Below are 10,247 nucleotides of genomic sequence, written 5' to 3'. Positions count from 1 at the left end.
AAGCAGTGGTATCAACGCAGAGTACTTGCCAAAGTCACAAGTGTTTATGTATTTTTTTAACATTTGTACTCTGATAAAATTCTGGTAAAATGGCAAATTATACGCCTACAGAAGTAGTCGATATTCTTATAACCTTTGGCGAATGTGGTAGAAATTACAGACTTACTGCCCGTACTTATGCGGAGCGATTCCCAAATCGCCGCATCTACTGCAACAAATTATAAACATTGAAAGGAGATCTCGTAATAATCCACTTCATCGCGAAAGGCGAAGGAAAGAAAACTGCTACGTCCACGACGTTGTTACTGGGTTACGCTAAAAGCAGTTTCTTGAGAAGTAATTAATGAGTAATAAAAAATAATGAGAAGTTTGTTTTAAGACTAATTTCGAGTATTAACAATGAAAACGTGGTATTTTTATTGTTAATTTATTGCAGAATCGTAAGCATGGGTTCTCAGTAAGAGAAATCGAAGAAATTGAATTTCGTCGATTACAGCGCCATCTATCATGAATCGAGAAAAATGTTTCAGACAAATTGTATGTGTTTTTAGCCAAAGATTCCGAATATGCAATAAAAAATAGGGGTTCCCATTTAAGATTTCAAACTTGCCCCCCCTCACCGCCCAGGGGAAGGGGTGGGGGGGCTCATTTTAACGTCATTGTACGTCCCCCTCGAAATGACAAAATTTTGATTCTAAACATTTTTTCGTAGTGTGCTTATTTTTCGAGTTATTTGGCTGCCTAAGTTAAAATGGGTCACCCTGTATATATATATATATATATATTAAGAGAGATTCGTGTAACTATGTGTATGTGTACATATTGCAAATGATATATATATATATATATATATATATACGCGTGCCGCAGATACGCGCATTGTGTACATGTGCATTGTCAACATATTTTGCACCAACAATCCAAGCCGGTACAATTTCGACGAGATCAGATTTCGATGCCATTAACGCGAAAATGACTTTTACGTATATTAATGATAAAAAATATATAATAGGCGTAAAATATATATCTTTTTGTGATTTTTATTATTTGTATCATTATTCTATTCACTATATTGATTTAATATTCTATATTCCGATTTTTTATTATTAAAGAATTTAATATAAAAGAAGCGCGTTTTATTTATTTTAAAATATTTTTGGCTTATTACTAGCGTGTTTATAGTTTTTCTAAAAAGTTCTCATTATAAACTTTATTAAACAAATTTTTAGGTCTCTTTTTGTTCGAGGATGATACGTATTTTAGAATTAGACAATATTTCATAAAAATTTTTTATGACAAATAGTTGTTTTAATAAAATATATGTTCGCTCTCTTTTAAAACAAGTTATTGTAAAGAAAAAAATTATTGGTAGTAAAAGATAAACTTGCTAAATCGAAATGGTCTTGTATATATTGATTTGATTTTTGATAACCTTTATGAGAATTTATTTACTTGGCAAGAATGACAATATAGCGCGCTTGTGCGCGTTAAGACACCCAGCTGCGATTCATATCGATAGCAAGAAAATCAGTATGCAGGCAGTGACTAAAACCATATCGCATGCATCGCGACACATGCGACAAATAGGTAAAAAGGCCGCGCTGTTCGGATGTACATACCTTTACATATTCACGCTATGTGGCGTGTTAAGGTGCATTTACAGGGCGCGAGACGCGGATCGCGCAACGGCCGCGTATACGATGCTGCAACATGACGCATTCTGTCGTTCGCAACAGATCGGCGGGAACGCCAGTTCTCAACTTTTCTTATTTGCACATTTCTAACACGATGGAAGTATAAACGGTTTAATTTCAGTGTAAATATATCTGCGAAAGTTATAAAACCTGACAACTTTTATATATTTAATTAAATGTGTCATATTGTTAATATACTAATTTGCAACATTTTTCCGATTGAATGCGCGTTGGATAAAATTATCTGGATAAAGTTGAAGAAGTTATTGAAAAAGTTATAAATTAAAAATAACTCATTCTTTTTCTAGATTATAAAAGTGGCTAGACAGCGAGATAAAATTATATAGCTTTTGCGGAGTTAATATACGGAGTTAATGTATATTTCAATTTACTTTCAATTTAAATATTTTGAATTAAATAATATTATGAAAAGTTGATATAAAACTCCTTCTGAGTTAAATTAAATGTAATTTAAAAATTTATAAAGTTATAATTATGTAAAACGCGGGAAAGTCTCTTGATGCGAGAATGGTAGAAGAAAAATTTTGTTTAAATGAAAACAATTTTACATCACAGTTACGTGAACTTTCTATCCTTCTAGATGGGTTTACTGTGAAATCTCGCTAAAACATTCGCATATTAGTCGTAATGTTCTTTTAATGCCACTTTAGATGATCTATAATTTACGACAGATTTCAAGACAAAATTCTACTTATAATTTCATGTGCCGTATATATTAATATACATATGTATCGCGTTATATATTTATTTCTGATATTTACTGGATTGTGTATTTTATTTCTTTGAATGTTTTCTGTATACAAAAATTATAAATGGAATGTCACAAATTTCATGGCAAATAATAAATCGTCTATGGTGGGCTTTTTTTTTAATTCGTATAAAGTATCATTGTTCCATGTATATAAAAATTCATAACGGTCATTCTGGCTGGGTTGTGGCTGCGTGAATGTACAGGGATTCATCATGCGTCCCAATGCAACCCTGCATTCTATCGATAGTACGCTAAACTTTACACGCTCGTCGCATCGTCCGCATCGTATCGAGCACTTACAGACAGTTCTCGATTTGCCGCGGGTTAATGCGTTCTCGCGAACTAGCGTGTAAATCCAATTCGCACAAAGCAAGAACCGATTTTGCGCGCTCGCAGCACAAGCGGTTCTTGTTCGGCGCGCTTTTGATTTACGCGGCTATGGATTTACACGATAGTTTTCGGACATTGCATTAATGCGTACGAGAGTCGGAGTCGAGTCGAGTCGAGTCGGATCGAGTTGAGAGAACTGTACCAGTAACATTGCGCGGTGCAGTTTGCATCCCTCCGAGTCCTCCCTATACACACATACGTAAAGTACGTGTGCGTAGATGCGTGCGCGCGCTCACCCTCACACATCTCTGTGTACGTACAGAGGTCCGCATGCGCTTTACACGTACACTCGTACGTGCGGCGTATGCCGATGGGTTGCGGTTTGACTCCGGTGGCTACCGGATAGGCCGCCGTTATTATCCGTAACTCGCGTTGCGGTTGGAGCGGAGCAAACGCGCCCGAAAATCCTCTACTCGAGGAGTCTGCGTCAGCAACAATCTCCGTTCCGTAAGATCGTTCGTGTTCTTGAAGAACGAAACATGAAACGAGCGTTTTTTAATCTAAATAAATGTCCCTGTTGTATGTCGTAAATAAAATGCTTGAATATCGTCGAGTTGATCGCATCTCGGTTAAAATCTATCTGAATTTTGGTAAATAGGAGTATTTTGTAAACATTGTTCTCTCGTCTTACATTAATTTATGAAAGGAGAAATATTACGTAAGATTATTACTTTCAAAAAAGAACGTATTTGGACGATTATTGACGCGTACGATTTTAATTTTAGAATATACCATTAACATTTCTAAGGCTCTACGAAATTTATTTATTTATTTTTCATATTTTCCCTATATTTGAATCATGGATAATGACTTAAATAAATTGAAATTATAGGTGATACGTAGGTGAGGAAATATTGCGCGGGGAGATAATCTTTTTGCGAGGGATAAACGATGAAGGAACTAAGAATGCTGCCAAAATACATAATGCGTGTCCGAGGTTCTCGTATCGACATTCGGAAGTGAGCGATTGAATTAAATTCCTCGTCGAGTGCTTCCGCGATATAAGATATGCGCTCGGGTTTTTGGGGAAGGAAGGGCCCTGGGTCTAACGTGAAATATTTTACTATTCGGCGGAGAGGGCTCTCGTCCCTTTTCATCGTATTCTTGGGGAAAACTGATAAAAGGATCTGGGAGAATATGTGGAGGATGGGGTCGGTTCGTAGAGAAAAGAAGGGAGATTCCCGGTTTAGGATTTAGGGTGAGTTTTCGCGTATCCCGCGGTAAAGCTTCGCCGTGGAAACGATCGGATTACCATTTTTTAACGCCCACCATCCACCCAGCGAGAAAGCATGGTCTCTCTTACTCTCTCGTCGTCCACCAACAAGTAATTCCGTGTTTTCAATCTTGGCAAATGACGCGGAAAGAACCCCGCGTCGGGCGAACAGTCGTTCGGCTTCTGAAATAAATGTCGCTGGACCATAAACTAAATTAGCACTTAGCGCTGAAAAGAAACTGCCCGGCCTGTCGTCGAAGTCTTAGCTGTTTACGGATCGACTCCTGTTTACGACAGATAACTATCAGGTTCGATTTAAGTCTACTGTACATTAACAATGTGAAATGAGACGGGTAAAGGTCGAAATGTATAAAAGGGAATAGAAAATTTCATTAAAATATAAATAGGATCGATCTTATTAAAATATTATAAATATTATAAAGAAAAAGGCCTATATTTAATAAAATAAAATTTGACGAATCTGTTTAAATATTGCGCTATATTTTTAATGACATTTATCATTAGAGAAATTTCTTTTGGAAATAGATTGTTTGGCATTGTCAATTTTTATAATGTTATACATATTAATATGAGTACAATTATTCAACGGTTTTATTATACATAATGCAACGCGAAGAACAGTTCACGATGTTGAATATAGAAATCATGTTTTTTATAAACAGTTAGGAAAGGAAAATAAACAAAGAAATCATTTTAACGTGTATATGTATTTGTGCTGCTCGAGTTGTATTGCAAAATGCGACTTGTGAAATATTCTTTACACACATTCCGCAACATTCTTTCGTTGCTTGTTGAACAGTGCAATTTGATTCTAAGTTCCGTGAATTTTACTACGAAATACCAAGGATGGATGTTAGCTACAGACGGATGATTTTTAGTCTCTCTTGTTGCCCTTCGAGGATGCGGTCGACAGCATTCGAGATATGCTCTTCGAGAACCTTTATGAAATCGTGGCAAAGCATACCTGGCCCGAAAAAGCAGAGGTTGCCCGGCGCGATCAGGTATGCCGAGAATGGTAACGTTTCCGAAGGACGGGGAAAATGGGATGCTTGCGAGACACTTCGATATCTTTTTTATATCGGACACTGATGGTTTTCTTTCCTATGAGAGTAACATCGAGACCGGAAGCCAAAAGCGAGCACAATAACATGTGATACATTTATATTTGACATTGAAAATCCTATCGCGACAATAATCGACAGAAAATTTTGAACTCTTTACAATACAATATTATTTTGTAATATACGTATAATTTGTGTAACACGCGTATATGATATTCTTATTTCGCAATTTTTACGAATCTCGAGTCAAATTTAGTTTTGTAAAGTAATGCAATATGTTTGAAAAAATCTATGTATTTTTTAGTATCCTCAATTAAACAAGAAAAATATTAAATAGATCTATTATTTTGAAAAATATTTTTTCTCTAATAGAGACAGTTATATCGGAAAATTTTATTGGAAACCATTAAATAGATTTTTATACGTAATATTTTTTTTATACAGCATAAGCGCTTGAAGCGCTACATTTTTCAAGCAATTTAGTGCCTAACGAGGAAAAAAAAAAAAAAAAAAAATGGATAAAAATATGAAGAACAAGGTCTATTAAAATTTTCATTCCGCGCATAAACTCTTTCACAAGAGATATTAATTTAACATATAAATGAAGATAAAAATAATGTAACGCAGCAAATATATACACAAGTACTCTTATGCTTACGCGATAGCTTTTAACGCGCGGCAGATATTATCGATTAACGCTATTATTTAATACTATTTTCACCGATTTCATAAACATAGTAAATATATAATAGAAACTTCTATTCGTGGAAAGAGCGAAAATTTATTCGTCAAATTATTATGATATAATATCTAAAAAAATCAATTATTATTAAAAAATTTATTTAAATTTATTTTAAATGTATATTCTCTCATAAAATTGAGGTAAGATAAACATATATTATTTTAATTAACAAAATTTATTCATGCGGAGTAACTTTTAATTTTTATAACAGGTACTTATTGGATACAAATTATGCTTGATAGTTTTCTCGGATATATATTCTTCCTCCTTTCATTCCCCTTCTCGTAAATAAATTATGTAAATTTTTATTACAGTACTATATAAATTCCAGCATAACTAATAAACATTAAATTACTTAAATTTTTCATTTTATTAAATTGACAACTTTACCATACTAAAACTGGTGCTTAAAATTTTAATATAAATTCATACACAAGCTAAATATATTCGCGAATATTTGAATCAAATCGATTAAAATTTTATCAAAAATATAACATTGAACACTTAACATCTTACGAAATTAATTACTGCGGAAAGATTTCTTAGAAACATTTTCCAGACGCGCAAGTCATCCAAAACATTCATTTTTTTTTGTCGATTTTTCCCCGATATTTATGAATCATGCTTTACGATAAATGAGAATGGCTATTCCAAGAGAGACGTCTATTCTCGTAGTTCGCGGGACTCGAAGATCCAACTTGGAATACGGCACTGATGGACTGATGCGGTAGGGTGGAAGAATGTAGGGGAGGGGAGATTGCGCGACAAGGGTTGGGAAAGCCGAAGCGTGGCTCCTCCGGGTGGGGGGAGACGGTACCTCGAACGACTACGCGGTTACGCGGGTCTGTCGGGTGGCCCCTCCGTTCAGTCCGACCCGGACGTTCGAGGGAGACGCGTCTGTCTTCCGTGTTACGTACACGCACAGTATCAGTCATACGCACGTTGTGTCTCTCGCGCTCGTAGGATTTCCGAGGCAGTTTTCGATCTGTGGTGGCTGTTTTACATACGTATACACGCGTGGAGAGAAAGAAAAAGGAGGAAGGAGAGTCTCGGTACTGCCGGAAACGACCTCGTGCACGCGGTACACGAGGCCTCCTCGGATGAAAACGGAACACGCGTTTGCCTACACACAACGTAGACGGATATTTAAACGTGTCGTCCGCAGCGGGGAGAGAGAGAAAGATACACGGGGGAGGGAGGGAGGGAGAGAAAGCGAAGAAAAAGCTCTCTCTGGGCCGTCTCGCCGCCGGCTTTCCACGGCCACGAATCGATACCACGCGACCGTCGTCGTCGTCGTCGTCGTCGTCGTCGTCGTCGTCGTCGCTGCCGCCGCCGTCGCCGCCGCCGTCGCCGCGTCGGTTGTTCCTCTCTCTCTCTCTCTCTCTCTCTCTCCCTCTCCCTCTCTCGCGAATACGTGGCCCTTTCTTCGCTCTTTTTGGCTTTCTTCCCCATCGTTCGTTTCGGCCCCGGGGGAAAGCGGAATCGCGCCGCGCTTCCTCCGCGAGGAGTGCGGAAAAATCCGTCCACGACGAGGATCGACGCGACCGGGTGTTGTACCGCCTGCTCGCGACGCCTCGAGGTGCGCGACCTATCTCGATGCCCATCCCCGGAGAGGAACGTTAACCGGTGATGGTCTACTTGCCCTGAAGCCTGTCCCGTAAAGCGATCGGGAGTTGTTCTCTCACGAGGAACGGCGATTGCGTGCGACGAGGATCGGCGGGACGACCGGTCGGTGTGAACTTTTACAAGTGGCGGTTCAGTGACACGTGACGCTGTCTGTTCTCTCTCGTCGCGTTTGTCTCTCTCTCTCCCTCTCTCTTTCTCTCTTGGTGTATTCTGTGACGAACGGGGTTAACGCGGCAGGTGAGATACTGCGAAGATCCTTCATCACCTTCTGATCGTCGTAAAAGTAAGGAAAATTGTCTATTTCAACGTTGATGGTTTTACCTTTATATCGCGCAGTCGCGCTGTTTTTCCGGAACGTTTTCCTGGAGAATTAACGAACTTAGCGTTCACGAGAAGGCGACTTTACTCGCGCGATTATCTCCGTCTTCGACTTTCGGCGTTCGTACATTTGAATTATTACGTTTGTAAATTATATACTTGGCAGCCGACCAAATTGCGCTGACACCGTTGATTTAAAACTCTACGGTTTCGTCGCGACGCTCGCGTATCCGCCCTCGTTAGACTCGCTTAATCGCGCGACTTGTATTCGCGTGAACGTCGCGTGCTCTACTTAACCACCCACGATCGCGTTGGAACTTAATGGCGCGAGTCGATTGCGTTAATTAATCTCTCGCTGTAATTTATTCGAGTAACTTATCGTTAACATTCTTTAGCGTTGACAACTCTGTGTTTTAATGTTTAAAGAATTACAAAATTGTTTACGTTACGTGAGAAAATTAATATTTATTTTAAAATCGCACTTTTTCGTTAATGAGCTTGATATTAATTTTGTTATTAAAAATTTGTTTCTATATTTATTATTATAATTAAATAATATAATTATAATTGAATCTAATATTGCCTAATTTACAAAACACATTTTTGCACTGTTTTGTTTTTACGAAACAATATTACAGTATATTGTGCGTATTTAAATTCGAGGTGTTCATTTTAATGATTTATTTTATTTTGATCGCTCTCTCTTTTCTTTTTCATCTTTACCAAATTACAAAATTTACGATGACATTAATATATATGAAAGTTAATAATTATGAATTATTGACATTTCTGTACCATTGATCTGCGAATATATTTGAGTATATTTCTATTTGCGCTTTTAATTCGCAATATTCTGCATGTAGTATAATTATTTTTTATTACGTACAATTTCACGCAAAATATGTTTTTCAAGTTTGATAATTTTGCAATAACAGATGCAATTGATCGTAACTTTCAACGTTGAATGGAATTTTCATGGATTCTTTCGTATTCGTGATTTTTCCTATTTTTCGTATGCACTATACAATTCGCAAGTACATTTCGCAAGATATACTAGACATTTTCTCGCAAATATTCTTGTTTGATTCGATATCCCGATGTTGAAAAATCTCATAAACCAACGCGGAAATTGTGAAAATCTCGCGTGCTTTCAAACGTTTGTTCCCATTGTCGAAAAATTAATCGTCTTTAACAAGTTTAATGTCAGAGATTCGCCGACGAAATGGACAAAGCGAGCAGTAGTCGAACGAGAGAACTCGTGCGGGCACATTCTCCATTCTGGTATAATTTATGCCCCCGACATGCTACACGACGACCGACGCGGGCTGCCTCTAATATTTTGGAGAGTCTCTTTATATTCTCAAAGATGATCCGTTGACCACATTAAACCTTTAATAGACAGTGCAGAGTTCGCTTTGTTCAATGTTTATAGTGCATTAAGAGTCAAAGATAAATTAAATTCATTATTATTGCACAGTTTTTAATCAAATTCACATATATTTTGCTTAGGCTTTTGTATAATTTCATTCTTTTTTTTTTCTTTTTTATATCGCTAATGAAATTTTATCTTAGTTTTCAATGAGAAGGTCAACTCTAGCAACTATATATTTTAGTACGGTTCTTTTATTGTTAAAATGTAGGTTAATTCTGATATAATAAACAGCTTTTTTGTAATAATTTTTTAAACGAGGACAAGAAAATGTAATTTAAAAAACTTTTTATAAATTTGTAATACATAATAATATTATATAGAAATGCATGTTTATAAAAATATTTTTATATCACTTTGGTAACGACAAATATTTTTCATCTACTTGCCGAATATTTTGTCAGTAAATAGAAATTTCAACTTCTTTAAGGCGAATATAATGTATTAATTAAGTACAAATATTAAGAATTAATTACAAATATTTACGGCAGTATTGAAAGTTATTTTCATTACAATTACTTGCTTTTGAATTGTTATGATATTAAGATAATAAGAGAAAGAGTTACTTCTTCGGGAAGAATTCGATCGATTCGCGGAATCGAGTGTCGGCCCGCGTAAATAAATGATCGAGCGTGAAAAGCCAGGGAGAGAAAGTACACAATAACAGACCTATAATTTTCCTCCCTCGCTATAGACTTGGCACGTCGCAGGCCCGGCGCGACAGATATTACCATCGCTCTGAATTCTCTCTCTTCTTTGGGGAAAGGGAGGCGGGAAATGTAAGTGTACATTCCACTCGTTATTGTTGGCTGAATTAATTACGAATTTATGAAGGGAAGTCGCGAGAAAAGAAATGGAAAGTTTTCAGCTTGATGCTCGCCGGAAGCAGAAATTTGTCGTGCAGATACGAATGCTTATATTCTTGCTTCCCTTTCTCTTTCTCTCTCTCTCTCTCTCTCTCTCTCTCTCTCTCTCTCTCTC

At 36.9% G+C, this 10,247-nt stretch overlaps 1 protein-coding gene across 5 annotated transcripts in view; it reads left to right on the top strand.

Annotated features, from left to right (window-relative positions):
* The window catches only part of LOC138933807 (uncharacterized), a 249,198-nt gene that overhangs the window by 5,621 nt on the left and 233,330 nt on the right, over positions 1-10,247 (top strand). For 2 of the 5 annotated variants that reach the window (XM_070296811.1, XM_070296806.1), the window contains exon 1: positions 7,077-7,802. The exons of 2 other annotated variants lie outside the window; for them this stretch is intronic. The gene's annotated coding sequence lies outside the window, so the exon portion shown is untranslated. Of the gene's footprint in view, positions 1-7,076; positions 7,803-10,247 lie in introns of those variants that run through there. One more of the 5 variants, XM_070296808.1, reaches the window with a different exon arrangement.

This window comes from Polyergus mexicanus, unplaced genomic scaffold (genome assembly GCF_030449975.1).
Source record: "Polyergus mexicanus isolate NDT 795.1 unplaced genomic scaffold, iyPolMexi1.0 SCAF_6, whole genome shotgun sequence".
Taxonomy (NCBI): domain Eukaryota; kingdom Metazoa; phylum Arthropoda; class Insecta; order Hymenoptera; family Formicidae; genus Polyergus; species Polyergus mexicanus.
Note: the sequence above shows the minus strand (reverse complement) of the source record. Positions and strands in the feature narration are given on the sequence as shown.